The sequence below is a fragment of the Streptopelia decaocto genome (genome assembly GCF_964273445.1).
Source record: "Streptopelia decaocto genome assembly, chromosome: 6".
Lineage (NCBI taxonomy): Eukaryota > Metazoa > Chordata > Aves > Columbiformes > Columbidae > Streptopelia > Streptopelia decaocto.
The window spans coordinates 21,284,163-21,305,732 of NC_138660.1; the positions used below are offsets into that span (position 1 = coordinate 21,284,163).

A 21,570-nucleotide genomic window follows, 5' to 3' on the forward strand; every position below is an offset into this window, starting at 1 on the left:
ACTCGCTCTGTGGGATGTCCCAATCCTCCTACAAGGGCATTTTTTAGATTCAGGCTTTTATTAGAAGCCACCTTTGTCTTTGGTCTCCATGATTGAGGCCATTCCTTCTGTGGGGGCTGCTTACTGTTCCTCTCTCAGCTCTAATAGTTGCCTTCTGTCTCCTAGAAGACACCCCCTGGTCTTTCCACCAAACATAGCCTGCAGTGGCAGAGCTACCGTCTGACATGTTGCCAAATGTGATGACTGGATTTGCACATCTGTGAACACTACACCTGAAGTTACAGGTTTTGACTCACTAAAGCACCATCTCCCACAGTGGCCCAAAACTTGGTGCCTGTGCTGCTAGTGAAGGTTGGCACAAGATGCTACTGAAGTGCAGAGGACAGTGCTTTGGGTGAAGCTATTTTGATGACTGTCTGGAGGTTAGTGAGGTGTCTGGGTAGCTGGTTGCTGCTGCTGCCTGTGAAATGTGCAGCAGTGCTGTGCTGGCTCAGGCAGGCCAGAGTGTCCCTCGTCTTGTAGGGTGGTGCCTGTGGGATGGCATGTGTCAGCCTAAGGGGCTGACAAGGGGCTCCTGTGTGAATTTTGCGGTGGGCAGACGGCTGTGGCACACATGACTTTTGTGGGATAGGCAGGCACTGTGGATGGGCAGCTCAATTCACCACAGTGAGACCTGGCTGGGAGGAGGTGTGAGATGGCAGGGTGCAGTGCCCTCAGTTAGCCATGGCAGACTTGGGCCCTGCATCACCCATCGGTGTCACATATTACCTGGTCCTTTCCAGCCAGTTCCTCTGGGGGGAATTGGAGACTGGCACTCAATGAACCAGCAGATTTTATTGCAATAAAAAGAGACAGAGAGGGAGAAAGTAAGGAACATCTGGATAGCATTTAGCACGAATCAATATTTTACTACCAAGTGCAAAGCCATCACTGAAAAAAATAATGCTTGTAAACTTTGGGGGCTGGCCTGCTGTCCCATGCAGGGTGAAGGTGAGTTGCTGTCCCGGGGCACGGGCAGGGCTGGGCACGGTGGTGACACGCAGGCAGGGCCATCGCTGGGCTCCCTCTCGCCCCGAGGTGCTCCCGAAGGACCAACAGGGAAAGAACAGGAACTGTCCAAGAGCCCTTGGGGGGAGCAGGGTGCCGGCAGCCCCGCTGCAGCCTGCAATACCCCATGCCAAATAACCTTTATGAGTAAACGTGCCTTTGCTCCGGGTCAGGGCCGAGGAAGAGGAGGAGGAAGAGGCGAAGGAGGCGGAGGCGGCCGGTCGGCCCCGGGGTGGGGCGCGCAGCCCGGGCCGGGGACGCCGTGTCGGTGCGAGCCTGCGGGAGACGGGCCCTCGCCAGCAGAGCCGGGTAGGACAGCGGGTCTTGTTCTTTATTTCACCTTTTACCTTTCCCCCGACCCCCTCCCGGGACGGAGAGCCCGGGGCGCGGCGGGCGGCTTTCCTCCCCGGCTGGGCTGTGCTGTTCAATTGCCGCTGAGCGCTCCTCGGCAGAGGATCGCGAGGACGGCGCCGCTCTGCGCTGGGCGCTACGGAATAGCCCGGACTGAGGGACCGGGACTGCCTGGTCCTGCCTGGTCCTCTGCCGTGACAGCGCCCGGCCGGGCATCGGCTTCTACGGCGACAGAGTTGAGCTCGTCCCAGCTCCAGTTTACTAACAGCCGCTCCTTCCTGGCTGTGGGGACCCTGGTGTAGTCCCCTCCCTCTTGCTAGCGCCTAGGGCTTTTTGATTTTATGAGAAGCTCCTCTGTCCCACTTCAGTGGATGCTGGTTGAGCGGCTTCCCAGTCCTTCACGGTGGTGCATCTCCAGGAGGTGAATCCTCCCTCCCTGGAGGTGCTTCTGGGGTCTCTTTCCACTTTTTGAGAGGACGGGATGAGAAGAGGGGTTGCGATTGAAAAAGATGAGATGCTGCTGCATCAAAAAGAAAACAGGGAGGAAAAAAAAAAATCAATCCTGCCAAGGAGCTGTGACTACAGGGGCTAATTTAGCAGAGAGCAATGGAACAGGGCCTCCAGGAGGGAAACTTCCAAACCCCAGGAAGGTCTGGCAGCTGCGGGGAGTGGGGAAGTGTGGCTGGCAGTGTGTCTGAAGCCAACACCTCCTGCCTGCCAGCATGTGTCAAACCGTTTAGGGTGCTAATGAGAAGAATTCACCAATTAAGCAACATTTCATTCCTTTTTCCTTTAATGTTTTCCAAATGTGCTGTCCTGAACTGTAACCTCAAATTTTTTAATAATGTGATGCATTAATGTTGCCTGTCTTCTGTAGCAAGGTGTTTTCCTTAGCAGTGATTAATCACCCTGTTTTTCTTTTCCAATTAAGCTGCTCTCTTGGAGCACTGAGACAACCAGTGTCTCATCGTATGAGCTCGTCTCGGAATTATCAGCAAGTTTGTCTGTCAGATTGGATTTTTTATTTTCAGTTTCGGGTTATTATATTTTGCTGGCAATTGTAACATGTAGGAGGTTACTTTAGTCAACGACCTGTTAATGCATGGGCAGACTGGGAGGGGTCTGATAAGAGCAGAGCCTTGATTGCACATGCATCCGTGCACTTGGCTTCTTGCAGACTTTACATCCTGTAAGAGAGTTCAGAGAACTACTGAGCCACTATGGGTGATCCATTGCCCCCAGATCAGATCTGTTAAACATTTGAAAGTGATGTTCCAGTAATAGTTTTTGTACGTTAAATACAAATATCAGCGAGTTAATATTTGACATTATGCGGATGTTGCACAACATGCCCTGGTGAGCTTAGTCCCTTTTGGCAATAAATGTGGACAGGTACTGGAGTTGGGCTGCTTGAGGAGGGAAAGAAAGGGGAAGGAGCAGCCAAGTACTTGCAATTCCCAAGCATGGGAAGAGTCTGGCAGTGCTGGGCTGGGGCTCCTGTTGCTGGGGCCTCCTGTCTCCTGATGTAATTGGCTTCATCTTTAGCAGTGACAGCCTCAAGGGTCCCCAGAAATGGTGAAGAGCAGACCTGATCACCAAATGCATTATTTTGCTGAAAATTTTAAAGCGAAGCATATTACTTTTGCCAACACTTGCAGTTTTAGAAAAAACTTATTCTCAGTGAGGGTGACAGACACTGGAACAGGCTGCCCAGGGGGGTCGTGGAGTCTCCTTCTCTGGAGACATTCAAAACCCGCCTGGACATGTTCCTGTGCAACCTCACCTAGGCGTTCCTGCTCCAGCAGGGGGATTGGACTAGATGATCTTTTGAGGTCCCTTCCAATCCCAAACATACTGTGATACTGTGATATTTTTTTTAAAAGTTTTGAATACTTTTGATTGACAGCTTTGACTCAACTGCAGACGGGCTTCCCTGGCCGGGCTGTATGTCCCCAGATGTGTCGTCATCTCCCCTTTGGGTGATCTCCCCACGCCTGGTGGGAGCTGTGCTCTGGTGAGCGCATCCGGGGCGACTGAACCACAGGTCCAGTGAGGCACTGTTCAAAACCAAGTTTTTGTTGAAAAACATAGTAGATCTGGTAGTTTTAGAAATAAAACACTGAAATACCAGACAGAGTGTTTTTAGCTGAAAGCTTTTTTTTTTTTTTTTTTTCCTCCTAGAGAAAGCCATGATTTTCAGTAAGAAAACATCATGAAGGGAGTGTTTTCAGCAGCCCCAGGCAGCAGTTATTAAGATTCAGTATTAATGGAGGGATGAGAAATGAATGCAGTCAGTCTTGTCTGTTTCTCGCCTTGACAGCATCCATGAATGAAACCCCAACTGCCACGTCATCCTGGTGTGGCACTTTCTTCTCAGAGAGTAGGTGGCTTGTATAAATCTTTTCGCTCTGCTGCAAAAGCCTACGTGGTGTATGTGGCAATACTAGTCCCTTTCATGCCTTGGTGGATTTTTGTACACTAGTTTCCTATTTCCTAGCCTAACAGAGCAGTGAGTAGCCAAGTTTATTTCCCACACTTATGAGGCATACATGAAAGTTTTTAGGACCTGGGAGTTCTGCTGGGATGCTGTTTGCTGTACCAAGTGCTGTTTTCAGGGAAAAATGTCATGAGCAGGTTCTAAACTTTATGACTGGGGATGCCATGTTCCAAGTAGTGGATCTTATCATGTTTCTCTAACTTGATGGTGAATTTTAGCAAAACTTTTCTGGCCTATCCTGCAGGAATTACATTCAAGCTTGTCAAACAGTGTGGCTGGGAACCTTCCTCTGCAACATCTGGACACGGGCAGTGCTGGAAACAGGATACTTGGCAAAAATGAACCTTGTCTCTGAGCTGTTGTGGTTTTTCTAATGGAATTAGTTTGCCACCTGCATCTCTCTGGGGTGTGACTTTATTTTAGAGGTATTGTAAATGTATAAACAACCTTCTGACCTTCCTCACTTCCATCTTTTGCTTTCTTCTCCATTTCCTTCTCTTCCTCTTCATTCTCTCTCACAGTCCTGTGTCCTTGCAGATGTACCTCACTGCTGGCTTGAGACATGTTACCAGTTGACCATTGTTTCACAGCTACTTCAGACAAGAGGAGGAAAGAGCTTGCTCAGTGGGACAGGTAGACTCCAGGATTTCATGAGCACCCCCTAAATATCACATCAGCTAAGCTCTGAATTTTTTTCTGAAGGCATCACAGTGCCCTGGTTCTCACCCTTTGACTCCTGAGCATTGTGGCAGCCCAGCGGAACTCAGTGCTGGGGCCTCTGTGCATAAACATCAAGTCAGCCTCTCCATTTCTTGTACAGAACGGACTTTAAATAAAGAGTTGTGAGCAGTGAGACCAGAACTCCCCAGTGACACTCTGATTCAGGAACTCAATTACCCTTCACAGGGTAATGCTGTGAGAGACAGGTTTAGTATTAGTTTTCATGGAAGTTTTTCAGATATAAGGAATTTGTGTTCAAGGCCTGAATATTTGGGATTATATTTTTTTATTTATTGTAATCAGTCAAAACATTGGCACTGAAACTTCTGTGGGAAGGTTGCAAACTATTAATTATTTTCAGTGTACTTGGCCTAATGTGAAGGATTATTAACATAACCAGTCTTGCAGGTGATGATAAATTCGACAAGCATTACTTCTACTTTTTAAAGAGTTTGGTTTTCATTATTATTAATCTTTCACAAAGATGCCCTTTTCCAGCTGACACAAATTCCTTTTACAGCCAACCTAAACGTTGTAATTTGCCAGAAATTTAGGATAGCTTTTTAAGTAAAATAGTTTGCCCCCTTACTTAACGTGGCAACCAAAACCAGGACTTTCATTTTGTCTTCTAGAAAGCAAAACATGGTGACATTATCTCAGCATTGCAAAGTTGCCTTAGATTAAATTCTATGTTTTACCAATCCATCTTAAGAGGAGGAACATGTCTGCTAAATCACAGGATTATTTTTGTCTTCTCATTGAATTAAACACCTTACCTCACCAATATGGCCAGGAGGAAAATAGTTTTCCATTGTTCCTATGTGTTTACTTTCAATATTGAGTGTAGCAGCCTGGATCACAGAGGCCAGACTGAGAATGGACTTAATGGTGGTGAAGAGGATATGGACATTTGGGACCAGCTTGCACTTCTGTTCTACCAACAGCCTCCTTCGTCAGGTTACTCACAGCTCTGACATAATATTGTCAGCATACATGTAAGCATTAAATTGCTTTTGTGGCCTTGATGGACAACTGTTTTGGTGAATATATGTTATTTTCTTGCTGGAACTAGTATCCAGGTTGAAATGAAAGACAAGCTATGTAATCTTACTCATTTTACTGCTTCCATTGCATGTATTGCAAGCGTGCGTTTGTTGTGCGGTACTGCATTACATTGACTACTAAAGTGTCTTGTGGGCTCAATGACTTTTGAAAATGGAGCAATACAATATAAATTAATGAGACAGTAACATGTGTCCCTAAGACTTTTTGCTTCCTATTACAAACACAGAAATGTGAGGCAATGTAAATAACTGCTTATATCCCTTTTACCTACATGCCTCCCCAATTAAAATGCTGCAGACAAGTAAGCATTAAAAAGGAATGTCTATTTCTGTCTTGACTTTTAACCCAAATATTATTTCAATGGCAAGGAAATTTCTGTCTTGCCATTCATCTTTTGTGACATGATCCAATGAGTAAACTATACTTAAAACCACAATTATAGAGAACAAAGCGATGACTGAGAAAAGCTGGTGTTGTCAGTACCCATGACAGGGCTCCTTCAGGAGTGCAGGTGACATCAGAAGTCATCAAAGTGTCCTCTCAACTTTGTTTCATATGATACAGATTCAGATGAATTCTCTTTGTTCTATAACTAAGCTCGCAAAGTGATGGTAACTTCCTCAGAAGGGCTCAAACCATAGTTAATACCATAGGGAACTTTCTTGTGAATGACCTAAGAGATTTTTACAGTCTTCCTTCCAATTTTTTAACTTGCCTTTCCCCATCCTCCCCCCGCAACCTGATTTTTCAGCTGCGTGTTTTATCTACAGTATTTGCGCTCTGTTTTTGGTGAGCGAGTTGGGAACACGGAAATCCCATTTTTCATGTTCCCCAGCTGCACAACCAGCGTATTATAGTTCCACCTGTCTTGGCAGGGATTTCCTGTTTTAGAAGATTAATTTTGTTGAGTAACTCTGAGTTCCTCTAAAAGAAACGATTTTCTTTTCCTGTATGGCAAGGGAGACTGCAATCTTCTGAGGCTATAAACTTGTTTATACCTATCAGTAAAGCAGTTGCTACCATGTAGGGATACCTCACTGTCTTGTTCTGTTACACAGATGTAAATCCAAGTAACTGCTGTGGCTTCCTTTATGTCTTTTAGAGATTGTTTTCTGTGCAGCCAGAGTTTTTAATCCAACTAGAAGTTTGCCTTTTGCTCTTATTATTTCTTCTTTCAAAGTCAAAAGTCACTATCTGTATTTTACTACGTCTCAGAAAATGACTGCCTTGGATTACTTCAAAACTTAAATTCTGCAAGTGTGCAAAAGCGGTTTCTAATGTAGCTGCCCAGTTTTGCTGGCCCTGTATATTAATGTGGAAAGTATTCATGTGGTAACAGTTTTCACCCATTTTCATTCTTTCTTTTTTTTCCCTCCCCTTTTTTTGTTTCCCTTCTGTTCAGCTGGTTGACTGGCTAGTGCTTCTGTCTCACCCAGTGAGCTTGTTCTGGCCGAGTTCCAAAAGTCAGAGTGGGAGGAAATGGCCTTTTTCCTACTGATTTTTGCTTCTGACATACTGGCACATTTCTTACCTTGTTATGAAGTGCATTTGTACATTGCTTATTAGGAGAGCTATATTCTGGCTTTGTAGTAATTTTGTTGGGATATCATTTGATATGTGTGGTACCATTAGGTTTGAATATTGACATCTGGGTGCAGGTGCACTGTTTGTCTTCATCCCCCAGAGATGCACAGTCAGAGCCGCAATACAGTGAAGCCTTGGTGTACCGGGGCTGAGGAAGCTGAAGGGGCTGATAGCGACTGTTCTCATAAGACTCTCCACCCTTTGTAGTGGGAGGACAAAACATGTATATGAGGCAGCACCAAAGCTCTCTGATCCAAAACAGGACCTAGCAGACAGATGAGACACCTGTGAAGTGAAGCAGTGGGGTGGTACGCTGAGATTGTTTTCTGAAATATGTCAAGGTGATAAGTGAACCAGAAAGAAGAGTCTTTCCACGTGTTTCTGCCCAAAGCTCAGTTGTCTGCCTTTGCTAGGCTGAGCTTCACAGCAAAGTCCACCTCCTCAAGCAGTGGTGGGTGCGGAGGTTCTGTGTGCAGGCAGCCAGCGCTGAGGCTGCTGACCAAAAGTACTTTCTCTCCTTGAAGCTCTACAGGTTTGTGAAACCATGCTGTAGTAACAAAAGCACATGGCATATGTGGCATGTTCTTATTCGCCTCTAAAATACAAGCAATTTTAAGTCTCATTATTGAATACTCTGTTACTACAGTTATTTTTAGGCAGTTACTGGGAGGCATAGGCAGGTTGGTTGAGATAAAATAACCGAGCCAGAACGTACAGCAGGGCTGATGTGCTTGTATGTGCCCTGAGAAGGCAGCCCCATTTCTTGGGATTTCACACAGTTGTGTAGTTATGGTTTCTGTGTACTTCCTAGAACTAAAATACTAAAAATAATCCTAGACAATTTAAGTTTGATTGCCTTGCTTTAAACTGGGAACATTTTGGACACATAACTCCATAATTTTAAGCAGTCTTAGGTTTTGCTGTTTGTTCTTTCTTCCTATGCTTTTTTACTAAAGCCTCGTGTGCAGGAGGTCTCTTCATAGCTGGGAATTCCCAGATTTCCAAAGTGCCAGAACTTGGTGCTTTGCATCTCTGAATCTAACATAGTTACAAATGAACATGAAGCCAAGATGCAGAATGATGGGAATAGTGGAAAGACAAGGCTAGGAAAAAAATAAAGGGGACAGTGTATCATCCAAAATGAATAGGAGAATGTGGAGAGAAGGGAAGGAGTTCATGAGGGACACTGAGATTTTTAATCTTGTTTCTAATTTAGGCACAAACTATAAAAATATGTGTTCATATATCTCTCATATGACTTGCTTTGAAGTCTAGTAAGATTTTTCCATGAATGAAACTCTTTGTTCCTCTCTCTCTGACCTGTCATACTCAATCTTTTAAAATAGCTACGATTTACCAGCAACTGTAAGAAGATATTGGAACTGGTTTCCTGATTCCACCCTAGCATCCAGAACCAACACACCAATCAGTGGTTAATAAAAGCTGTAAGAAATAAGCAACCTGGTCTATGTGTGCCGTGGACACATCACTTATTGGAGATGGCAAGGCAGCACAAGGAGGTGTTGTCCCATTTTTTTTTCACTGGAACTCATTAAGCCCAGATCTAGCCGTGTTGATTTGAGACTACTGTTGATTTGAAATTAAGAAAGAAGTTCCTAAGAAACAGTTGGGAAATACTGTTCAAAATATGTAATTTTTTCCCCCTCCTGTTGTATGTCCACGTGGACTTTTGGCCACAAACCAGACTTCTGTGTGTTTTTTCCACTGTGTTCTTCATTTGTCTCATGCAGTTTTAAGGAGTTAGACTAAAAGATGTCAGCTCTGCTAGAGCCCTTTTTTTTTTTTTTTAATCTGATATAACAAAATCATTTGATACTGATTTTAAAACTCACACTGACAAAAATTGAAAAAATAACTTGACAAATGACAGTCTTCTGCCAAATACCTTTGAATAAGTCACACTCAGCTAGACAATTTGGAGAAACACTGTGGAAAGAAATTTAGTTAAGCTAGTTCTTTAATAAATTTCCCCTTAATATCATTACAATGTACATTAGATAGGAAAAACTGAAAGGAAAAAGGTGAATTTGAAACCCTGGAAAATCACAGTCAACTAGATGGAAAGGCTATAAACAGATGGGATGAATTGGAAAAGGGCAAAATGTACAGAACCTGACGTGCTGAGCACAGACTGGTTTGGAAAGACAGTTGAACTTGGCAGGATTGCTCATGTGTGTAAGGTTACATGTGTGGATATGTGGAATCGATCAGTGCAGACCCAGAGTGCAAAGCAAATGGTGTTTTTCTATGCATTAAAAAGGCAGAATGTTAATTTACATATTCAGTATCTCAGTGTCTGTCAAAGAACTTGAATGAAGCAACTGCAGTGATGCAGAACTGGCGTTAAACTTGCTATGCAGGCATTCATTTATAGCCTTCTGACTTTAGTAGCCTTGAATCTAATCCTAATGTGTTTATGTGCCATCATTTGCTAAGTGCAAAGCACTGTGCTAATATGCAGATGAGTTTTTTGGTACTGTGTATTTGGTACTGGTCATGTGTATCAGCTGCGACAGCATGTTGTTCCCATCAGTACGAAACACAGGTAGAAAACTCATGTTTAGTGTAAAGACTGAGAGGAACAATGTTGTGATAGCTGAGGTTTCTGATGGTCTGCAGGCAATGCCACACGTGCAGGTGTGTGGTAACACTTACATGTGCTCACTGAACACGTGTGCTTGAATGTTATGTTAAGACTCATCTTATTAAGGGTGTGATATATGCAGAGTTTGCCCAGAAGGACTTATTTCAAAATACTTTGTTTCAGGCAAGGTGTGTAGTATGCTCGTGCGGGATACTGGTTTGTCCTTTTAAGCTACACAGCAAAAGCACTTTTCAGGTATATCTTAGCAGGGAGTGGAAAAACAGTGTGACAGGATGACAATATTCTGTGTGCTGACAGCGCTGGGAGGGACAGTGTCCTGGAGGATCTATTACCCACTGTAATGAGAAAAACAGAGCATCTTTTGTTGAGTCTCCCTGCATTGTTATTCTAATTGAGTTTACACACTGCAACAGCCTCACTTCTTTATCAGATACTAATTAGGATCTATTCATATTTTTTCATCTTTTGAGGGAGCTTATCACCTGAACTTTAACAACTCAAAATAATCACATTTTTAATAGAGTTCATATGGCCAAGCCACTATAGAACTGCATGTCTATTTCCTCAGCTGTCGTCATGGGGGGAGGAGAGAAAACAACAAAAGAAAATCATGCTCAGTTTTTCAAGGTATGTTTATGGTAAATAATAATTTAGCTGAGCATCATCAATTCACAGCTTTGCGTAAAATGACTGAGATACAAAGCGTAATGGCATATTCTTTGATAGAAAACCTGACATCCTGTAACAGGGCCTCATTTTCCATATCTATGTGTATTTCTTTTTTTAACATATATCTCTGAAAGATGGTAGTTTGAGTTGTGACTAAGATTAGAAGAGATGAGGTATGCATCTCTAATACTTCACTCAAGATTTTTTCACTAAGGCATATTTAGCATTAAAGTTAAGTATACATTTTTTCAGTTAAATTATTGGAGGAAAGCACTAATGTTAAATTATAGTGTTTTAAGAGGTTATTTTGGATATGTTGCAAGAAGAGGTTGGCACAGGCTGGTTTTTGTTAGGTTAACAGGCAATATTTTACAAATAGAGACTTTTTCACTACAGTAGGGAGATTTCTTTTTCAGTATTGTGGCCGTTCTAGGTACTGGATCCATTTGTTGTTAATGGTGCTTGAGAACAAACATGGCACTTTTAAGGTGCACAAGAGATGACATTATACTTGACACTTTTTGCCATCATGAAATGTCTCTCTAGTCCACACTATAATTGATTGACTCTACCTGGAAGTTGTACTTGGCAAAAGAAATTTTAAATATAGTTTAATGACAAGGTAAGGCTGTGTTTGAAGTTTCAGTTTAAATAATCCTGTGTTTGTACTAGTCGTATGGTGGCATGAAAAATGCTGTTGGATGTGCATGGGATAGTTAAAGGCGGTGTGCTCTCGTTTAATGGTATTACATCCCTGCTTTGCTTTAGCAGCTCGCTGTAGTTCAAAATATGGATGACTGCAGCTGATATAGGCTTGCCAAAGTCCTCTGCTCGAAGCTCTGTGAGTTAGTGTACAGTAGTAAGGATATAGACCTAGGGGTAGACAGATATGTAAACATTTCCATATGCCAAATGTGTACAGGCTCTCATTACCATCCAGTCTTGGCCTTCCCTAGTTATCATTATCTGCTAGATAACGGGTCTGCTTCCAGCTGCCTGGTGGGATGTGGTATATAGGACTCATGCAAAGAAGGCTGGGAGGCTGCGCAGGGGCTGCTGTGGTCCTGCCAGACCCAGCTTTGGAACAACAACGTTCCAGTGGATGTCAGGCTGAGGTCTGTCATTTCTTGCATGCATTAAAAGATAGAAGGCCAAATTGCTGTGAAGTTGCAGGGGGGTGTGGATTGTATACATCTATACGTGTATGCAATGTGCACAGTATTAAGCCCCCTCAGCAAAGCCCCTCTTCTCTGTCTGCAGCACCGCATCCTGCGTTACCCCGTGGGTTGCTGGTGTGGAGGCTGGAGCAGACACCAGCCCCTTCCCCAGGGCCCGGAGAGACGTGTCTGGGCAGGGGACACGCTGCTGTTTGCATCTGGTCCTGGGTGGGTGGAGGAGAAAAAGGAGAGTGCAAATGCATTTCTGTTGCTGTCATCACATTCCTCACTGCACAGGGAGTTTATACCTGAGCTTTGGTGCCCTGAGTGAAAATAAACAGCTTTTCAGTTCAATATAATTTCTTCAAAAGTCCAGAAGCCGCTGGTCTTTCTGAGAGTCCACTTAGCCTGAGCAGTAATGTTCTTAGAAGTTTGGAAATCAGTAGTTTTATTGGTCTTTCACCAAAAAAAGTTATTTCACAGTATATAGAAGAGTTAAGAATGAAGTGAGTAACTCTTTCTTAGGAAAGCAGGAGTGGCTACCCAAAGCTTTTTCCAAAGGTGTTTGCGGTTGGTTTGGTCTTTCCAATAGTTCCTCTTCTCTGGGTGAACTAAAAGAAGCGGGGAAGTAGCATTCAAAAACTTTTCTTCAGAACAGTCCTTACTGAGCGCTGGCATTCCTGTGATAGCTGTGAGGCAATCATTAACTCATTGCTGCATTGCTGGAAACAATTTTATGAGCAGGACAGGCTCGTTCTGGCATGGTTTTTGCTTTGTGCACGTCCTGATAAGCCCCGACATAAAAACAGGCCCACATCAGTTACTGAGGTGTGCACAATAGTTCTCATGTTATTGTGATCTGATTTTGCCATGGTGGCCATAATTCATGTTTTCCTATGCTTTGTTTTCTTTGAACAGTGACTGATACTGGTGCTGCAGTTACGCAGAGGCAGGAAGCCTACCGAGAGCTGGTGGCCTCGGGAGCTGTGATATTCAGTACCACTGATCCATTACTCATCCAGATCTCATATAGACGTGGGAGATGAGGCAAAAAAGGCTGCTGTAAGCAGGGGAAAAGAAAGGGCTTGGAGGAGGTTGTCCTCTGGTATTTCTGATTTCCATGTATGGCCCAAACAGGACCTCATTTCTTACTAGTTGCAGTTTGTCTATGAGAGCAGTCTTGTTGCAACTAAATAACAAAACCAAGGGAAACTAATTTCACTTTAAGACAGTCTTCCAAAAGTTTTATTGGAGCCAAATCATCAGGAAGCATCAAAACAGGTGATTAATCTCCTGTTCTTTGGATGTTCTTGTGGTTTGTTATTCCATATTGCTAATGAAGCCCTATCAAAACCCCATAAAAACCCAGTGTTAGTTTGCCCTACTTTCAGCTTGGAAGATCAGTTGAACTTTTTCCTTTTCAAGCATCTTTGTGTACTGTGAAAGATGTTTCAGAGTCAGTGAGACCCTTAGCTCTAAGTAATGTCTAGTGCTGCCGGTGTCATGCCCTCAGTTGGGCTGCAAGTTTGATTGCCAGGAAAACGATTCATTTACACAAAGGAGAACAGTCCAACTCACCCCGCAACTCTCAGCCCTGTGCAGTTAGCAGAAATTAGAATAAATAATTTATACTTGGAAATAGTTATAGAAAATGCATGACTTACTTTCCTACTCAACAGCTCTGTTCAAAGTTTTTGCCCAAGCACTTTTCAGAGTGGAATTTGGTGATGTTTCCTGGGCGTTCCTGAGATACTTGGCCCTAGGTCAGTCTCTGCTACAGAAAACCCTTTGAGAAAGTATACATTCCAGTGGAAAATCCCAGAAATTTCCTTGGGCAGTTCTCCCTTGGGACTAATGGTTCTCAGTCTCACTGAGGTGATTCAAGAACCCATCTTTGCCCCAGTGATGTTTTAGCTTTTAAGCACATCCCCTTTTGGTTAGTTGGCTCAGAACTGCATTTGCCCCTGTTGTGGAGTGTCATAGACAGTAAAGGAAAAGGAATTACTGGCATATGCTGTGTAAACAGCGTGCAGGTCTAAAGCAATACTAAATTCCAAGGGAATTTCCTCTAACAGATTGACAAGAACTGTAGCTTCCCAACACTGTGCTCTCACACCCTTGGGGAAAACATATGAAAATACTTAATATCAAAATTGGGGGAAGGGGAAATATAACCAGACAATTCATGATGGGAAGCCAGGGTGGCATGAGAAGAACCCAACTTGTTTCCGATTGGAATTTGTTAGTTGGCTTTAAACTTATTACCAGAATTGTATTATTCTGGGGACATCATGTTACCCCATTGCATAGATTATGAGGCCAATCAGAGATCTTCAGGGAAGGACATATCTAAGTAAGGCTTCATTAGGTAAGTTTCCAAGGGGTTTAAAATCTAGTATTGGGAGATAGGGGAGGAGGGAGATTCCAGTCACTGATTGGTAGGAAATGCTCCATTAATATTAAGTTTTAGGTGCAGAAAAACAGAGGAAGTTATTTTTCTACTATCACAGAGGGAAGTAATACCAGTTAAGCCAAGGCCTGCAGCAGAAACATTTACTGGAAATGTTTACATGTTACTTAATACTTTGACATGCATTATTCAACTTGTGTAATATCAGCTGAGGTGGAGCAAGGAGGAATGGCTTTGCAGAAGAGTTTGTTTGCTCCCCATGGATTATTTTCCTGAGCATAGTTGCCTTCTTTGGCAGTGAGGTACTTTCCAGGAATTAAAAAAATGCTCTTCAGCCACACTTTTATGAAGTGCTGGAATGTGTTCTCTTGCAGAGGTGACCTAACCTTGTCCAGATGGCTCTCCTTTCTCTGAGCAGTGATATCCTGTCAGTCTGTCTTAATAGTAGAGCAGAATTGCAACAAAAGCCCCTTGTGAGCCCCCTCCAAGCAGGGAAGCTACATACTAAATGGTGAAGCCATTTAAATGGATGCACTTCTCATAATGAAAGCCCACTTTCCCTCTCAGAGGTGTACCCAGCAAGTGCTCTCTCCTGAGCAAACTACTTAGCCTTTGCTTCAGTTTTCCTCATGCATCTGAAGGACTTTCTGAACTGCAGCCAAATGGGCTGCCCTTGGGGAAAAAGGCAAGAGTTTATCTGTTCATAGTAGCAGCGTCTCAGTGATACAGTAAAGGAGAAATAGATGGGGAAGCGTGAAGCTAAGCTGGGATCTCTCTGCTTCCCTCTTTGTTTACTTAGCATTCACACAGACAGTAATTTCATGATTCACCTGGTGAATGATTTGTTTCGCTGACAAAGCTGCGATAAATAGAGACTTGGCATCATCTGTATAGTTGTTTAATCTAAAGGCGTATGAGTCATCATACAAATGAAGCTTTCAGACTTGTTGTGATAGATTGCCAGACAGAGTGGGAGAAACACACACATATTTTGATATGGTTAATCAATACATGGAAACGTTGTAGAAAGTGATTTAACACAAAGCCTGGAGTTTCCAAAAGAGGAAGGCAGGCTTAATTTCTTAGTTTTGAAAGTAATAATACACTTTTCCTCTTATGCTGCAGCTTTTTAAAATTTGTTTTTATTTGGTGGCACCCAGCCAGATTTAGTAACATTAGCTATTAAGGACTAAAAAATTGAGATGATGCATATGTATCTCGAAGAAACTGTCTAAAATATAATTCCTAGAAATAACGCAAGTCTTTCTGATTCAGGATGACTGGAGCGTCTAGCAACAAAAGGCTGTGCGGAGCATTGCTTGGGAAGAGGTACCGGCATTTTAGGAGTATTCCAGAATCTCTCCTTTGTTGGTTGTTTAGTGGCTGTCAGCAACACTTAGTGGGTGCTGTTCTGAAATGTGTCAGTGCTGGTTTTTCTGAGGGAAGGTCTCATGGTTTGTGATCACAGGAAGTTAAATTAACAAAACTGTGAGATTAAAGTGTTTCTGTTTGTTCCAGCAGAGCACTGAATATTCTTAGTTCCCACTGACTTAAGTGTGTCTTAGTGACTCTTTTTGCACTGATCTTAGTGTAGAAGAGCAGCTTTATAGCAAAACAATGTTTGATATGATTAGACGCACATGAATTAGTATGGAAGGCTTCTACACACTTGAAACATCCTTAATAAGAAATGTAAAAATGCCTTTTGAATGCCTATATGCTAGACATATGTATTTTTGTTAGTTCTTTCAAAAATAGAAACTCATGAGTAGTGTTAAAATTGTAACATATTCACCAGGGAGAAGTTCGAATCTGAGACTTTTAAATAGGGTTTCAAAATAACAGTCCATTTACAGCTGAGAATGTACATTTTTAGAGGAATTATGTTGCGTGCATGTTACATGTAAAAATTTGTTGTTTTTCTTGTGCTTACTGATTTTGAAAAATTTACATGAACTTTTTCAGTTTGCTCTGATATGTAGGTATCAATAGGTATAGATGTACTAGCTTTCTAATAGTGTGTAATAAACAATGAGATTAAACTGGTCCTGTTTTTGCATGGGCTAGTGAAACATTAATGCAGTACACGTGTTTTACAGTAGCATTAGTATATCACATTTGCTTTTATCTCTTTCTTTGGTTTGCACATGACATGGATCTTGTGTGAGAAAAAGAAAGATTTGTGTTTGAGCAAGTCCTTCATGGCACGAAAATGGCACATGACCAAATTCAGAAGTGGTGTTCACTGTGTACTGCAGGTCAGTAAATGTATTTGACTCAAAGGATAACTAGATTGGTGTAATTTAGGGGCTAAAGATTCCATGGTTTCTGGCTCATGGCAGTTCTACACAAAACGAAGGTTTGCTAACCCTGACTTACACCATTGTGATTGAACAATTATCTTCTCTAAGAAAACTTGGCAAAACATCAGTTGAAAGTCTTCTACAAGGTCAAATTCAGAACTAATATAGCATATTTCTTACCCATGGTTATAAAAAAGTGTGATAGATTCAATAGCATTTGTGATCATTATTCATTTTCAAGGTTGTTACATCTGTTCTCAGAATAGCTTTAACAAAAAGGCCAGCTAGAAAATAAATATATAAAGAAGGTTGGAGAGATATGGAATTCTTTAAACCATTTGTGTTCCAGTTCCCATAATGAATCTCTTCCTAGTCTTTGCCTCTGTCTGAGAACAGTAATACACCATTAACCCAAGAGATGTAAAACATGCTGTGCTGTGCTTGGAAGGGTGTCAGAAATTCCTCCTGTAAGGATGAGAAGGTCTTTTATTGCCTTTTCAATTGTTGGACAGTCTAATCCTAGTGAGCATTTTAGCAAAATGGAACTACTAAAGTAATTGTGAAGCCTGATGTTTGATTTTCGTAATCAGCATATTGCAAAGATGAACTGGTAACATAGCTGTATCAAGGCAGGTATAACAGCTATTACACTTGAAGTGCTATCTGACACGTTACAAGCTGCTGGACATTGAAGCCTATTTTTAGTAAAAGAATAAATAAGCCGGCTGTGCCCTACTTTTTGTTAAAATGTGTCATGGGATCTTTATATTTGATTAGAAAAGTCAGCAGAAATAACACAAGGGAACTCAGTGCCTCATCTAAAAACTGGCAATTCTAACAATCCTGTGCTTCTCTTTATTACAAAAATATGTTAATATTGGGTATGAGGTCAGACCTATAAAGTGGGCAGAGGAGATGACAGCTGGTGGGAGACTTGCCTGTGTTGTGTGAGGTTATGTGTGAACAGAAGTCCTGGCTCTATTACGCACTAGCTATTCAAGATGCTTTTGACAAAAGAAGTTATTTTGTATTGATTAATGGAACTATTTTGGCAAAATCTGTGTGAGGAAACTGGAAAAAATGAAAAACTATTTAGAGATAATTATATATAAAGAGAGAAAGTAGCAGCAAAGTCAGCTTAGAAAAAGTCAGACCTTATTCTTCCTAATTCTGAGCAGTTTTTTTTGATCTTCACAGGCTGCTATAAGGTGGATGTCCACATACCTCATGAACAAGCTGTCTTGTGAAGTACAGCCATACCCAGAAACCTCTGTTTGCTGTGAGCAGATGCAGAAAATAAGTGGCTACACATACATTTACTATTGTATAGAAGTAGTGACAACTAAATACTTTCAACCAGTTTCTCTACAGATAAGTGATATTTTAAAAGTCCTGATTTATTACAGTAGAGTTGGCACAGATTGATCAAGAATGCCACCATTTAAAGGTATCTGCCTAAGAGCTCCTGATCGTGGAGTTCATGTGATTTGAAAGCAATATGACAATGTACCTTCTAGGGGTGGGTTTGCAGGGTAGGGGAGGAGGGTTCAGCTCCCAGCTCTCCCTGGCACGCTTGCAGCCTCAGTGCAGAGGGACTCTCCAATTCCTCGGTCCACAAAACCAGATTTAGGAAGCCCGAGAGAAGCAGTTGTGCTCTGTGGGATCACAACCAAAGCCAGTACTCCAGAACTTTGGGTTAAGGCCTCTTTCCTGCTGGAGCCTGTGGCTGCACGCCAGCTCAGGCAGCTTGTCTGAGTGGGGCAGAGGGGCAGGAGCTGAGCCCCCTCATGCCTACTGTGTCCACCAGCTGCCCTTCTGGTACTTTGAGAGGCCTCAAACACGGAATTCAGTAGACAGAACTGAACAGTGAAGTGCCAGGATGCTGGACATTTGAGTATCAGTGCTGCTGGCTGTTTGAGGTGCTGCTGTAGGTTTGCCTCTTTGGCTCCCGTATATACACTGTAAGTTCTCAGAGAACTTCTTCACTGAATATTACACATATTCAATAACTTGCCTTAGCAAAGCACTGCTAAAAGCTGCTTGCTCTTGCTGCAGGCTGTAGCTTCACTGGCCAAATTCAGCATCCATTTTGTCTGACATCTGCATTTGCAGTCTGGTACTGAATGTCACTCAGTCCATTATTTGCTGCGGCTCCCCCTTCACCGGAGTCACTGTGAGAAACAAAGAGAAGCTTATTATAGACACACACGTGGGTGCAAGAACAGGAAAAGAGACCAATGGACTGTACAGAACACCTTTGAAGGAATGTTAAGTTTCCAAAATTGAGTTTATGTGTTATGCTGAGTTTTTCACCATGTCACTATGTCACTAGCACTTTATTAGTATACTCAGAGAGGCCCTAATGGCAACCATCAGCTTTGATCTCTGCAGAGATGGGTGGGGAAGGTCCAGGCCAGCTCTTATTTATCAGCTGAGACTGTTATGGGATCGTGCTACCCACATACTGTACCTTCGCTATTGCATCATTTGTATGTGTTGTAGTACTCTAACCTAGTACATGCAATCATGTATAGACTTAGGTAAACATACTTTTAACATACAGAATTCCTTGGGAATCTCTGAGTATTTCCTTTTTAGAAGCTTAAATATAGACATTGACAGTTAAACCTGATTCTCGTGATTTATTTTTTCTAAACATCTATGTGATTATCTCTGGCTTGAGATAGTCATGCCAAAGTTATTTGCTTTTGCTTATTAACACCTCTTAAATTTCCGTGACTAATGAGAGATTCTGTCCCCCAAATGTTAACAGCCCTACTACCTTAGGCAAGAGGGAACATTTTTTGTTGCCTAGTATAGATGATGGAGGGATTTAAAATGGAAAAGTTTTGTTGAATCCAGATAAGCTGTTTTTTGAATGTTATAATCCAAACTGGATTTCCTCTAGTGACTACTTAGGGGATTTTCATGTTATTTTTCATACATGAGATATTCTAAAGTCTTTTATTTGGATGACAGCAGACAGCACACTGACAAAGGAATGAGACCATGCGGTGTAGAGTGACCGTTATTCTCTCTACTATTGCTCATGCAATTTTTGAATACAAGTTGTTGGGTTTTTTCTTCTTCTATTTTTTTTTTTTCTTTAAGGAATGAAATACTCATGATAGATTCTCATCTTATTCTGTATTTGACACAAAATGTTCCTGTGCATGAACTACCCAAAGCTGATTTGGTTTGTAGATGTTGCCATTGTATCACAGTATCAGACACAAAGCATGTTCCTATGAGCATTTAAATTTCGTAATAAATGATTTCTAAGCACCTCCTGCCCAGTATTCAGCTGTGTTCTGGATCATTGTCCTTTAGATTTACTAACTTGAATTTTTTTCACACCAGCTTTTTCTACATTGGGCCAAACATCCTTCACATGCCATTTCCACTTGCATGTTCTTTCTCCCTCTGTCCAGGTCTGCTGCCACAGTTCTGTGATGTCTGCAGATACGCAGACAACTTGTGCGTTAGTTCCTTACTTCTGATTACTGCAGTGACACAGGGCTAAAATAATGTAAACCCAGAATGCTGAAAATGACACATTTTCAAGTGACCAAGAATGTGCCCTAGGTGTACAGCTGTTTCACATGCAAAGACATGACTCAGATACAGCCTTTTCAGACAAAACCCTTTTGTTATACTGAGAACACATGTAACAATAGCCTGGGGGAGGTGAGAATAATAGAACATTTGTTGTTTTGTAAAGGGGGTAGGAAGAGTATCAAAAGATAATTTTAATTTTCAATTTCCTTATATTTAAGTCTGAGGGTTTTTTCCACTGTCACATAGGGTATGAAAACATCTCTTTAAGATGTTTCAACACAAGTTCCGTATCCATATTGCACACACTGTCCATAACAACTCTGTGTGTGCCAAGAACATGAATATCATGCAAGTTGATAAACTACAGTCTGAAATATGTTGATAACTACTGATTGAGAGCTCTTTACTCCAGCTGCTAAATACTGATGTTGTATTTAGAGGCATTAAAACACAAAATGCAAAGGAAATTTGAAGTCAGAGATTACAGCCCTACAGAAAAAAAAAATCTCTGTTAGCAGATTTCATTGAAGTATGCTCATAGATATAGCAGAAATTGACTATACAAGACAATTCTTAAGTGCTTGGGACTTTGTGCATGACAGACACCTCAAGGCATCATTATTCAATTGAAAAGATGGCAGCACAGGAAACAGATTTTGAAGTTTCCGGATTGTAGCTCTCTGCCCAATCTAGTAAATCACTCTCATCATAGTTGATTTACACTTTACGAAGACTGCACTGGATCCTGTAGAACAACAAACTAATGTTGCAAGATGCAGAGTAAATAGCTCTTTTCTAAAAAAACATTATCTAGCCTTTCCAGGCACAAAACCATTTGTCATCAGTGAGGCCAACTAGTGAGCCAAAGTTTGAATATCTAGGCCAAGACTATCTGGAATATTTAATGTCAAAACCACAAGTATTACAATGGTTTGAAAAGTTACATATCTGGGACTTTTTGCACTACTGGATTTCATTAATACCTTATTTTTCAGAACTGTATTCCAGCAGCAATGTAAACAAAATAGACAAGTGGCTCAATGTGCTGAACTAAACTTTATTATACAGGACACAATCTGTGGAGATGATACTGCCTTTGCATGATCTGTACGATTGCTTGATTAAACCAGTTACTTTCCTTTGAAATCTATTGACTTTTTTTTCTCCCTCCTCAGGAAGAAGGGAAGTCAAGTGAAGTTATCACACTCCTGCGGTATGAAGAAGGAACATGACGTTCAGAAACAATGCCTGTAGTGCTGAGCGGCCTTAGCAGAGCTGGTTTAAAAGCAAGAAGTGGAACTATTAATTGATACACACAACAGACGGGTTGGGAAGGCAACTGACACGCGGTAGGCAAGGTTTCTCATTAACTTTAGCCCTTCCACCGAGATTTGCCATGGGGTGCTCGCCGCTCATGCAAAAACCCTCTTTGCTGAAATAAGTGGGGAGATCATTGTCTTTCCCATAAACTTCCTGTTAATCCATATTGTGGTTCGTTTGTTTCTTTGGAACAAACAATTAAACATCCCCTAGATGTTTTCTAATCCAAATTTAATGAATTTTTAGATCCTTGAGAATTGGTA

The 21,570-nt window shown here is 41.9% G+C and overlaps 1 protein-coding gene across 2 annotated transcripts in view; it reads left to right on the forward strand.

Annotated features, from left to right (window-relative positions):
- The first annotated feature begins 1,255 nt into the window (after window positions 1-1,255).
- The window catches only part of PIK3CB (phosphatidylinositol-4,5-bisphosphate 3-kinase catalytic subunit beta), a 91,770-nt gene continuing 71,455 nt past the window's right edge, over window positions 1,256-21,570 (forward strand). For both annotated transcript variants that reach the window (XM_082056785.1, XM_082056788.1), the window contains exons 1-2: window positions 1,256-1,356; window positions 21,163-21,336. The gene's annotated coding sequence lies outside the window, so the exon portion shown is untranslated. The remainder of the gene's footprint in view (window positions 1,357-21,162; window positions 21,337-21,570) is intronic.